Below are 12074 nucleotides of genomic sequence, written 5' to 3'. Positions count from 1 at the left end.
ACCTCGGCTGAACGCAACAGAATTCTAAACTAATTGCTTGCAGCAATTGCAGGCGTCTGGTTAGAGACGCCATCAGCTGACATGTGACCCGGAGAATAGGATGTGCCATTAAGCACAGACACAGCAGGAGCCGCAGGAGCAGCAGGAGCAGCAGGAGCCGAGGATGTGGCACAGTGGCTGCAACTGAAAAAGTAGCAAAAATTTATCTTTCAGCTTCGGGCGGAGAACATGCAACGGACATAAATTGTTAGCAAAATGTTTTTGGCGGTTACAAGCGGTTGTCCCGTCCCCTCCTCGGCTGCTTTCCCCCTCCAAGCCGCCAAGCCCTACACCACACGGTCTGCAGTTTTCCTTTCCCCCCTCCCTACAAGCGCTCGAGTGTTTCGCGTGTGTGTCAACAGGCGCTCAAGTTTTTGACACCCGCCCCCAGTTACACAATCCTAAGTTCCCCGCTCTAAAACGCTCCCCCTTTCCCAGGCTGGTGCCTTCTCGAGCCCTGCAAGCGACAAGGACAACTAGGAAAAGTCAAGTGATTTTCTTTCTTGATTGTTGTTGGCGTCCTGTTGCTGTTGTTGCTGTTATTGTTCTCGCCAGTCCGACGAAAACAAATTGTCAACCGGCAGCCGGCTGCTGTCAGGCAGTTAGTCAGCCATAGAAAACAAGCATATATTTGTTATATGTATTTATGCACTCTAGTGTGCAGACGAGTCTGGCTAAAAAAAAATATATATATATATATATATTTTATTTGTTATCAAGTACCGAGCGTATATCAAACATTTTCCCAGCACTTGAAAATTACTTTGCGCCTGGACACAATTTTCAGCATCATTTTGTGGTTTCATTTCAGTTTTTCATCTTTCTGTGCAGCCCAAAGGCGTCGTCTAAAATTGTTAATATAATTGGCATTAGCCAAAATGTGTCCAACTGGGGCAGCTTCTGAATCATATAGAAGAAAAATAAAATAGCTTTGAGCCACAATTTTGGCTTGTTAGCTCAAGTATAAATGCGATAATATTCTTTCATTTTATTTTGTGTAACGACTTTGATGAGGCTCGCAAAGTTAGCCGCAAGCTGCTTGTCAATTTCATAAATGCCAGGTATTGTATGGAAATTGCCAGCTTATGGCTATTCAACTTAAAATGTGCCTCGGGCAAGGAATTACAAAGTGAAGTGAGAAGTAAAGCGAGAAGCAGACTTACAAAAAATTCAATAAAAATAGGTTTAAAGTGAGTAGAGAAATCAACCAATATACAGTGAGAAAAATGGCAAAAAAAAAAAGAAGCAAAATAAATAGTGTAAACTGGATAATGAGGGAGAAGCTAAGCTAGAAAAAAAGTTTAACACGAATCAAGCCGTGGACAAACAAAAAGGCGTAAGAAAAAAACTTAAGCAAGAAAAAGTAAGAGTGGAACTTAAAGCTTTTTGCGATTTTATCAGTTGCTGCGCGTTTGGTGAAGCGCGAAGAGAAAAGCGAATTAAGAACCGAAGCTAATGCCTAGCGACAAGTTAAGACCAAAACAAAGTCAGGCGTCAATTGAGATGCAAAAACCAGAACGAGAATTGTCGATCAAAGCAAGAAACAGCCGATTAAATGCTTATTAAACTCTCTTCAGAAGGCAAAAAAGAGTATATAAGTTCAGTACAACGGTCGCATTAAGCTATATATCTGGAAATTGTGGAGTTCCAAAAGTTGGCAGGTAGATTAAGTAAGTCTTCCTCTAAAGTTCGACACTTTTAACGTTCTTTAGAATTGCAGCTTAAGAATGACCTACACAATAAGCAAAAAGTATTTTTTTTTTTTTTTTTTAGTAATTTTTGCTGTAATCACACTGTGAACAGAGTATTGTACATTCGACTGCAACGTTGTTACTTGCTTTTAGCCTCAACTTGCTTGAGCTGTACAAACTTGTTTCTACCCCAACATTAGTACAGGTTAATAATTAAGCAAATAATAAATTACGACAATTAATAATCCAATAAAAAATAGTATTTGAATAATAATAAAAATAAATCGTTATATAAATAATAAAATACGGAGATAAAGGTACCAACATTGTTTGGAAAAGACAATTTCAAAGATCTTAGATAATTCGAATTAATAATTCCAGATACGCTTTAGCCCAAGAAAACTTAGTAAAAACCAAAAACAAAGTTTAGAATATCTTGAACTGAAATTTAGCTTGAAGCGAATATTTTCGTTTGAATCGTCACGTACTGGTTTCTGAAACAATGCCACATTGTGCAACAAATGTTTATAGAGTCATTAACAAAATTTCATTCCGAATACTCGGCTACCTTTGGCGGCACTTCAGAGCTGAGTTGCACGCCTCGACGACGACAATTTGCAGAAAACTTTCAACTCGAAAACTTTGGAAACCAACAAAAGCCAGCGAACAGCAAAATGCAGCTGCAACAATTTGCAGCAGTCAAGTGTTTCAGGCCACACTCGCAGCATCAATTTGCAGAGCTAAATAATTTAAGCACAAAATGCGTTCGCGATTTGCCATTAGCGTGTGTGCGGGCGACTTGGTACATTGGGTGCCGGATTCGTGGTCGGTTAACCGGACTTATTAGCGTGTTCCGTCAGCCGTAAAATGTGTTAAATTATGGCCCGCAAACAATGCAAAGTCGCTTATGGAACGCCCAGAAAGACGACCGCAGTTTCTGTGGCACGCACCAAGCGGCGTATACGTGATTTATACCTTGGCCATGTGTTGCCTAATATCGAATTAATTTTTAATACTCTACACAGCATAAGCACTCGAGGCCTATGCATTCATGTAGTTAATATTTTATGCAACAAATAGCCTAAAGGCATAAGCTAAAAAGCTTCACACTGCGAATGCATTGTTTGCAATCAACTATGAAGGACATTAATTATTAAAAAATGTATATTAATTATTGTTAAGGAGTTGGGAGACTCTAAGGAGCATTAGGATTATGTGTTATGTATAATAATTAAAACGTCACTCTTAAGTAAAGTAAACATAGAGGACGACTGTTTAATTGTTTAAAAATCAATAATTTAATGCAAAGTTAAAAGTCAAATGTTCTTCTTATTATTTTCTATGATTCGTCTATATGAATAATAGTTTAAAGTAACAATATTGTACAACTGTGTGGTATTGTCATAAGCCATCAAAATCATCCTAAACTGGGAAAATTCTTGTTTTACATATGCTTGATTGATATTTGAGGATTTGTCTCGAGACAAATCACCCTGGCGAACAATGTTTACGGAATGTTTAAGCCATTTTAATTAATGTGAAAATGGAGGACGACTGTTTAGGATTATTTTAAATTAATAAAAAAAACCTAACTTATAACAATTTACATTACTATAAAAACTAATATATATAACATAAATCCTATTCTGTCTTAATATTAAGAACCTATTAAAATTGCATAAACAAGTTTGTGTATTTTGCCAGGGTATTTCATTATTCGAGCAGCCATCATCAAGTATATTTACTTGTTATGGGAATGAGGTGCACAGTGAGCGCAAAAGTTTGTGTAAGTTATGGCATTTAAAGAACTTTGCCAAGTTTGTCTGGCGAATCGCATAAATCAAACGATCCATGGCGAGCCCAATGGCTATTAAATTTACGACCTGACCTAACCAGTGGCCGCATGTAGTAGGAGTCCCAATCAGCCGGAGATGAAAGATGGAAGATGGAACCATTTTGCAACCGTTTTATTGAGCCTCACTTTGTTTATCTGTTTGTCGTCTGTTTGCCGACAATGGCAAACAGTTGATGGCAGCACCAGCAAAAAGTGGGGCTACAAAAAATGCAATTAAACGCGTTTCATGTGACACTTCAGTAGCTTTTCTCTTGCTTCTCTCTTTTTCTCTCTGTCCGTACACACTGTACGCTGGGGTCTCGCCCGGAGACTATCGGGATATTGCATAATCGTAGCACGAGTGTCGCGTGCTGCAGGTGATGGGATATTGAGCGAAAAAGGAACCGTACCACATTGACAGATAGATTGCTCGACAGAAAAAATACGATAATAGAAGTTATCTGGCACTGTGGGCAACAGGAGCCAAAGGAGGACAAGTCTACTAGTGTACTAGAGGCCGGAACAGAGACATAAAAAGGGCACATCAATTTATGTGTTCAAGTTTCAACGAATGGAATAAGCACAATAAAAAAATACGGCTGACAGTTGCATTAAATCGTTAGAGACAGATATTGCAAACAAAAGAAGAACGAACAATTATATACATAGATATAAGTAAGGGAAATATTTAACGGAGTATCTATATAGAAGAATTCTACTAAGAATAAACTTAGCAACGTTTTTAATGTGAAAGGTTCGGAGCAAATAAATAAGTTTAGCGAGAGAAAAAATTAGGTTGAGATAAACATGGTAACGAGCGATATAAATACAAAATAGTCAAGTAATACAGCAAGCAGATTTAGCAACGAGAGACAATAACAAGAGACACTGACAAGAGACAATGGCGAGAGATAATAACGAGAAAAATTCACGAGAGACCAAGGAAATAAGAGTCAGTTATTAGTAACAAAGTCGAGAGACAGCAATGAATGATGGTAACTAGAGACTGAAATGAGAAACAATAGCGGAAGGCAGCAAATGTAAATTTTAACGAGACATGTAATGTAATGTAATACAAAAAACGAGACATCAGAAAAGAACGACAAAAAACGAAAAACAATAATGAGAATCGGTATCAAAAGAAGGTAACGAAAAGCAGCAGCGAGAGGCTGTATAAGGAAGTGGCGGGACGATAGAAGAAGTAGCGAGAGACAATGGTGAGGGACATGCCAATAACTGGAATAACTAACGACAAGCGAGTGTAGCGAGAGGCAGAAACGAGAGATAGTCACAGGAACTGTTTAAATGATTTGATACAAAAAAATACAAACATGTACTACAAATTATATAAAAGCTATTTAAAAGCAAACAGAAAGATCTAAAAAATAAACGAAACAGGTGAACCCACAAAAACCTTTAAAAATAAAAGAGTATGAGCTGGCACTGAAAATGTGTCATAAAGTTTGCTCGCTTTTATCCTGCAAATGACATGTACTTAAATTCTAAGCGACTAAACTAAGAACACAAGAGATGTACAACTAAAGAGCAGAGCGCCGACAAGTGCCACAGGGGAAGGCACCTCAAAAACTTGAGAACAAAATTAAATGTAAGCACTGACACAAAAACCCAGCCATTAAATTTGCATTAAAATATTCAATTTAGGGAGCACACACACACACACACCACACACATTCAGAACGTGTGGACACTTTGTAAAAGATGTGGTAGATGCTTCTATGGCTGTGGCTAGGGCTGTGCTATGTGCTATGTGCTCCTTGCGGAGTGCATCAAAGGCAGCGGGCGACTTTTATGAGAAGATGACGATGACACATCCAGCTGCTCAGCTAGCTGTTTCTCTCTGCCTCTCTCTTCTCTCTCTCTCTCTCTGCCTATTTCTGCTGCTTTAGCTCTCCCTTTCTATCTGTAGCATTCAGTTTGTGGCGCCTTCTTTTCTGCTTTAATTATTTGTAGCATGCAAAGTTAAGCCCCAGCAGACACCCACACACACACACACTCACGCATACATTGGGCAAGGTATTAAGTTGTAAATATGTAGAAAGCGCTGTAGCTCAGAGATGCCAGCTGCCGCCTTATTCGGGCCGCGTTGCATCTCTATGGGTGTGTGTGTGTGTGTGCGTATGTCAAAAATGAATTACATTGAAGTCAGCAGCTGTGAGTGTGCGTGTTGTGTGTGTATGTGTGTGGCTGTGTTTGTGTGTGCGTGTCTGCATATTTAAGAGCGCCGCAAAGTATGCAGCAAAGTTTAACAGCTGCATGGCTGCTGTTGCTGCCGTTGCTTGCTTTACGGATTTACTTATGTTGTTCTTGCCAGCACACAGCCACAGCCACACAGAGCTTTACACACATACACACAAACAGAGACTCACACAAATACGTGCACAGAGCACGCAGACAGCCATTTAGTTAGTGGCTGCTGTCGAGTGCTTAGTTTTAAATCCGATACAATTTACTTTAAGTAAGCGCCATAAATTCGCCATATCAGAGCACAACATACACTCGCTAGCAGACCCACACACACACACACACACACACACACACACACAGACATACACTCTCTTAGGTCAGACTTCTGATTACAGTTGAGATATAGTTTTTCGTACGTTTTTAATTGAGTGTCACTGGGTACGTGTATTTATGTGAGACCGTCCTTATGGGTATACTTAAAAGCTTAGTCGCCGTAGTCTGCATCGCATGGCGAAAGGACCAACTTTGTTGGCCTCTTGCACAAATGCTAATATATTTTATTAAAATGTAACCTACATACAGCCTAAAAGTTTGCTCTCCGAAACAAATGCATCAGATTTCGCTTAGAGTTTGTGTGAACAAGGTATTGTATTTCGAGAAAATGCAAAATGCATACATATTTATTTTTCTATGTGCACTAGAGAATATTTTATTGCCCGAAACAGGTGACATTTTCATGCCAAAAACAATTTTAAATTTATTTGTTTTGGCTATAAAATAAGAAAAGTTTATGTTTGGTAATTGAATACCTTTGGCTTGGACTTGTCTTGCGAATTAAAAAACAGATTATATAAATTCATTCTAATTGTTTATCTGTGTCGAAATATATAAAATATGATTGATGCTATGTATTTCATATAAAATAATAGACACGCTTAGCCTTAAACCTTCGGTACAATTCAATTTTTGCAATCAGTGCAAGAGTAAATGGTTAGTTAGTTGGGCCTTTTTATCTCAGCAACATATTCAGTTTTAAAATTGTAAAGCGCTTTTGCTTTAATTAGGATATGTCAAGCATTTTTAAATATATTTCATGTTCGTTTGAAGCTTCCTTTAAAGGACGTTTAAAGACGTTGTTAAGTACATATTAATTTATCATAGATTAATTGTTGACGAATTTTTAGAACTCTATTTTTCGATTCTTTGGACCCGGGAAATAAGAGAGACATAAGACTTTTTTTTATTATAAGCAATATTTGTTTGATATACATTTTAAAAATTTCAATTTAACTTATTTTTGTTATATTGATATATTTAAGTTTCTCATTAATACTTCTATTAACGTGGCGTGCTCGAGATAAGTGTTGGTTATTTTGTATACCCTTTAGAGGATATTATGATTTTGCCAAGAAATGTGTAACGCTAAGAAGGAGACATGTCTGACCCTATATAAAATATATATATCCTAGATCATCCGCCTGTCTATTTTTAAACGAACTAATAACTCAGTTTTAAAGCTATCGTCTTGAAACTTTCCGTAGGTCCGTCTTTCTATTTCAAATCTATTATAAAGGTATTAAATCTTCAAAATGCCTAAGGTATCCTTACTTTCTCGTTTATATCAATTAGCGCCATCAAAACAAACAATATTGAAAAACTTATGCAATTTGTTAAGATCTGAGAAAAATATTTACCAAAATTCCAAATACGCAGTTAGGAACGCAGTACTTTGATCCCCCCTTTACCTCTTGCCGCACAATCAACGAATTCGCAGCAGAGCATCAGGATTGACCACTGCAAATACTCGTAGCACTTATCGCAATTTGCAGCTGGACTCTACGCACAATCAATCTGAATCGGAATCAGGATGTGAATCGGTGTCCGTGTGGGATAAACAGCTGCCACAGCTGCTGCCCGCCACGCCCAATCACTTAGCGCCCTCCGCCCGCACGCCCGCATCCATTTAGCGCACTTGTTGCAAACGCAGCGACGTTTAATCAAATCAAATATTTTTTGTTGCCTTCCCGTTGCTTTTACACATGTTACAAATGTTCGAACTATTTGCAAATCCCCGACCATACCTCATTCGCTTCCATGCCCCATTTTGCAGACCTGTCTCTCCAGCCAAATGGCTGGGGAAATCCCCTCGCCCACTTTGCCCTTGATCTATGCAAATCCATTGTGACAGCTAGGGAAGAGCCAAAAGCTGACCCAGACAAAAAATGGACTAATTGAATTTAGTTTACGGCAGTTTTTTTTTTGTTTGGCCCTTGAACAGGCTGCGAGTTTGTGCTTCGCTTGCGAGCGAATACATATTTGAGGCACGAAAAGCGCAACGCACTATCGGAGGGGTGGGACTGAGCAAGGGTGAGGGGGGGGGGGGGGGGGGAGGAGGTGTGGGAGGGCGCGCCCGACATTGATATACATTCTGCCAAGGAATGCAATGCGAGCGGAAACGTTGCCGTTACAGAAAAGCATCCATAGAAATGCCGAGTTGCATCATTCCATCAGGAGGCGACGCGAGGCGAGGCAAGTCAAATTGGGGCGCGGGAGGAGACGCTGGGGGCAGCTGTCGCCTTTTGTCTGACGTTTGGTTAAGGGGCAGCGGCAAATTGGTGTCGGTTTGGGCCGTTCTCGGCCTCTCTCGCCCTCTCTCCCTCCCTTTCTGGCTATGAACGACGGCGCAAATAATTGAATAAGCGATCAATAGGTGAACAAGTTCCAAGGCTCCCGAAATTCATTTCGTGCATGCGACGGTGGACACAAAACTCGCCAAAAGCTCGAAAAACTCGCAAAAACTGTTTAATTGAATTAGCTGCAGACCGGGTGCGGGTCAATAGCGACGCCCGCTTTTCACTTGATTCATGCCTCTTTTAGGCCATGGCTGAAACTCTCTGCAGCCGCTGCAAAAAGGTTGCCACGATAATTGCTTTTTGGTCAAGTGGCGAAAGTCGGGTGCTCTGTTCGTTATGAGAATGGGATTTTTTTTATGCAACGCTTGTTAACAACAGTTTTCTTGTAGAAGCCAAATATCCTTTTGAGCTCAACAAAGTGCTCTAGAAACTTTATTTCCCTAGGTCCGTTCATCAAAAGAGTTAGCTGTCTACAACAGTTGAATAAGTTTTCTTTAATTTTTTAAAATATTTTATAATTCTTTATTGTAAAACAAAATTCATTAAATTTTGTATTAATTTCTAATTCTTTTTCAAGCCCGAAGTTGGTTTAAAAAATTCATAATTCCTATTTTACTTATTTCTATCACATTCGATACTAACGACTTTAAGAAATAATATAAAAGTAATGACAACATAGAGAAAAAGGATATAAACATAAACATCCTCTTTGGTAAAAGTTTTTGTTATTTGCTGCATAAGAATATCTTTTTTGTGATGTTGTTTTTTAGCAAATTGCATAAATATTCTTCAGCTCATTCCCTTGGACACCCTTTATATCAAATTCATATTGTTTTAAACATGCCCCATACATTACGCTAAGTTGACGCCCTTCCAAACACATCATCCATTACCCAACGAAATTATTGCACCCATTTGCAGCTCAATTTATTACCCCAATTTATGAAAAGAACAAAAGCACACTCTTCTCCGACCCCGCAGTCCACGTCAATTGGCAAGTGAAGCCACAAGATTAATTACCTCAAGGGCAGAACATTAAACCGCAAGTAACAGGCAAAATTTAAGAGCAATTACGAAACTTTCGATTTAGCTGGCAACTTTTAAAGCGCCACCTGATCTTATATATACATAAATATATATTTCAGCACCCCAACTTGTGTGTTCTCACTATCTCTCATGCAATGCAATTTAATTTACTTCGATAGCATTTCAAAATCCAATCAAATCGAAGCCGGCATCAATTTTTCATGGCGCAAAAACGCTGTAAAAGCAAACTGAAATACCAATGAAAAATTATGAGCCATGTGGCTCAACATCAAAACTGTCGACAATAACAATAACAAACAAAGTTGTGGGCAACCCTTTGGCACTGCAATCGACCAGGACGATCCAATAGCCAAGTGGCCATTGATGCGTTAAATAAAAACTTCAACTAAATATTTCCCAAAAGCAAAAACAGGCGAATTTCCAAGCGGGCAGCAGGCGATGACCCAAAGTGATGCAAAGTTTCCATAAGAAACAAAAAATGGAAGACAACAATGCGGGCGGAGGGGTGCTTCAAGCAATGTTGGCCAAGTAAAAGCCAGCAGCTAACCAGTGGAAAAATAATCTCAAGTCGCAAGCCAACGACTTGGCTATGCCCTAGATTATGTCTAGGGTTAAAAGCTAAGGACCAAGTTAAGTGGAATCAAGTCTTTCATTTTAAACCGTTAATCTCCAATGTGGAGTTGTAAGGTTTGGGATAATGTATCTATTTTGAAATAACTCAACTAAATGTTTTGGGATAATGTATCTGCCCTTTACTTACTTAAGCCGGGTAACTAAATTGTTTCATACTTTAAATCGTTTACAAGCAATAGTATACCGAAAATCTTGTTGAAATTTCTTTATGATTATCTTGAAATTAACAACAAAATAATGAATGATAGCTAAACAATGCAGGCATGTAAGAAAATAACTATTTTCTACAACTTCTAAACTACAGATTGAAGATATACTCATAAATTACGTTCAAGCAGCAGATCATTCCAAAAAAGGTAAATATCGATTGGGGTATATTCCCTCCTTGTAAGATTTTACTCACTTTCGAAGAATCCTTGTCAAGGAACAAAATGGTTTTAACAGACTTCTAGCAAAGCAAAGTCGTTGAGACACACTTGAGAAAGGAACATAAAAATTGTTTTTTCAATGGAATTACGCATTCCAGATCCAAATTTCGCTTTTGAAGAACTCACAATTTTTTGTGAAGACTTAAGTTTGATTTGTAATGGGTGAAAGAATCATCTAAGAATGTCTCTCATTGACTTTAATTTAAAAAAGCCTAACTTTAATAATTTTGTCTAAGAACAGAGAACCTGGCAACCCGCATTACCAGAACTCGAGGGTATCAATTGAAGCTACAACAAACAAGCATTTGTCGTGCCGCCTCCTGCTTTGCACTTGCCTCACATTGCAGCCTCCTGTCTCCTGTAGCATCCGCTGCTGCTCGCTTGCCCCCTCATCCCGTTTTCGCCTTCCAGCCTTCCAGCCTTCCCGCCGTCCCGCTTTGGCATCCGTTTTACGGGCCTGGCCCAGACACGTACACAAACATTTCATGGTTCAATAAATTTGCTGCCGAACGTACCGGAAACTTTGCGAAAAATACATTGGGAAAATGCTCGTTGCAATGTAACAGGCAAAGAAATTATCTGTAGCCGGTAGATGGTAGCCAGTTGCTGCCACGCCTCCAATACTATGCCACCTGCCCATGCAAGCTTTGTGGCTGTGCCACATACGCGCTCGTATAATTTCGCTGGTCGGAAAAACTTTCATGGTTCAGTTTTTTTCTGCATTCGCAGATGTCTTTTTATGCTTGCCTTGCTGCCACGCCCACTGATTATATTTTGGCCTAGTTTGGGCGTGCAGGTGTTAAATTATGCATCGCCCTGCCTTTTGCAGTTGTTGCTGCTGTTGTTGTTGTGACAACTGTTGTTGCCCTTTTAATATGTTGCACAAATAGCAATTAAAAGTGCAGGCGGAAAAAGTGAAATAAAAAACCCAAATGGATTTAAACGAGCATAATTTATAGTTTTAATTAGACGAAGCAGCTCCCCCGGCTTTTATTTGCCGACTCATATATAAATTGCGCTTGCCCATGTTATCTCTGGGGTATTTACTTGCTTTAAAAATAAAAAAATTACTCTTTGAAAGCACTTAAATGAATGGCTTTTAATAAATTTTAAATGGTTTAGTTAAAAAGGGCCAAATGATAGAGTGAGTCGATCTAGCTGGTTCTGAAATACATATCTATTATATTTGGCATACCTTGCTCAAAGGTTCGCATCTATTTATACCACAAAATGAAGACTAAGAAATAACAAACCCCTACCTTATTTAATCTAATCCTAATTCAAAGTATGATATAGATAATAAATATATAATATTAAAATATCTAGTTAGCTGACTCGAGGTCCGGCTAACTAAGTATTTAAACGAGAAAGCAAAGGTATCTTCGGCACGCCGAAGATTTAATACCCTTGCAGACCAAACCTTTTCTATTTGCCAAGTTTGGTCAGTTTATCTTGAATAACAAAAAAGTTTTTCATATAACAACTTAATTTTCAACCGATCGGTCCTATGGCAGCCATATGATATAGTGGTTCGGTGTTGATAGGATTTTGTCCATATATGAGG

The 12074-nt window shown here is 38.7% G+C and overlaps 1 protein-coding gene and 1 long non-coding RNA gene across 2 annotated transcripts in view; one reads left to right on the top strand and one right to left on the bottom strand.

Annotated features, from left to right (window-relative positions):
- Ggamma30A (guanine nucleotide-binding protein subunit gamma-e) overlaps nucleotides 1-12074 on the bottom strand; it is a 62249-nt gene that overhangs the window by 41678 nt on the left and 8497 nt on the right. The window lies entirely within an intron of this gene.
- On the top strand, nucleotides 4977-10442 carry LOC135438879 (uncharacterized). The gene is made up of 3 exons (XR_010437952.1): nucleotides 4977-5170; nucleotides 9608-10078; nucleotides 10387-10442. It is a non-coding gene; the product is annotated as an uncharacterized LOC135438879 (long non-coding RNA).

The sequence above is a fragment of the Drosophila montana genome, unplaced genomic scaffold (assembly GCF_035044405.1).
Source record: "Drosophila montana isolate Dmon_TW-CO22-7 unplaced genomic scaffold, ASM3504440v1 contig_402_1, whole genome shotgun sequence".
In the NCBI taxonomy this organism is placed as follows: Eukaryota; Metazoa; Arthropoda; class Insecta; order Diptera; family Drosophilidae; genus Drosophila; species Drosophila montana.
The sequence above is the reverse complement of the archived record's forward strand: the minus strand, read 5'-3'. Positions and strand labels throughout refer to the sequence as shown.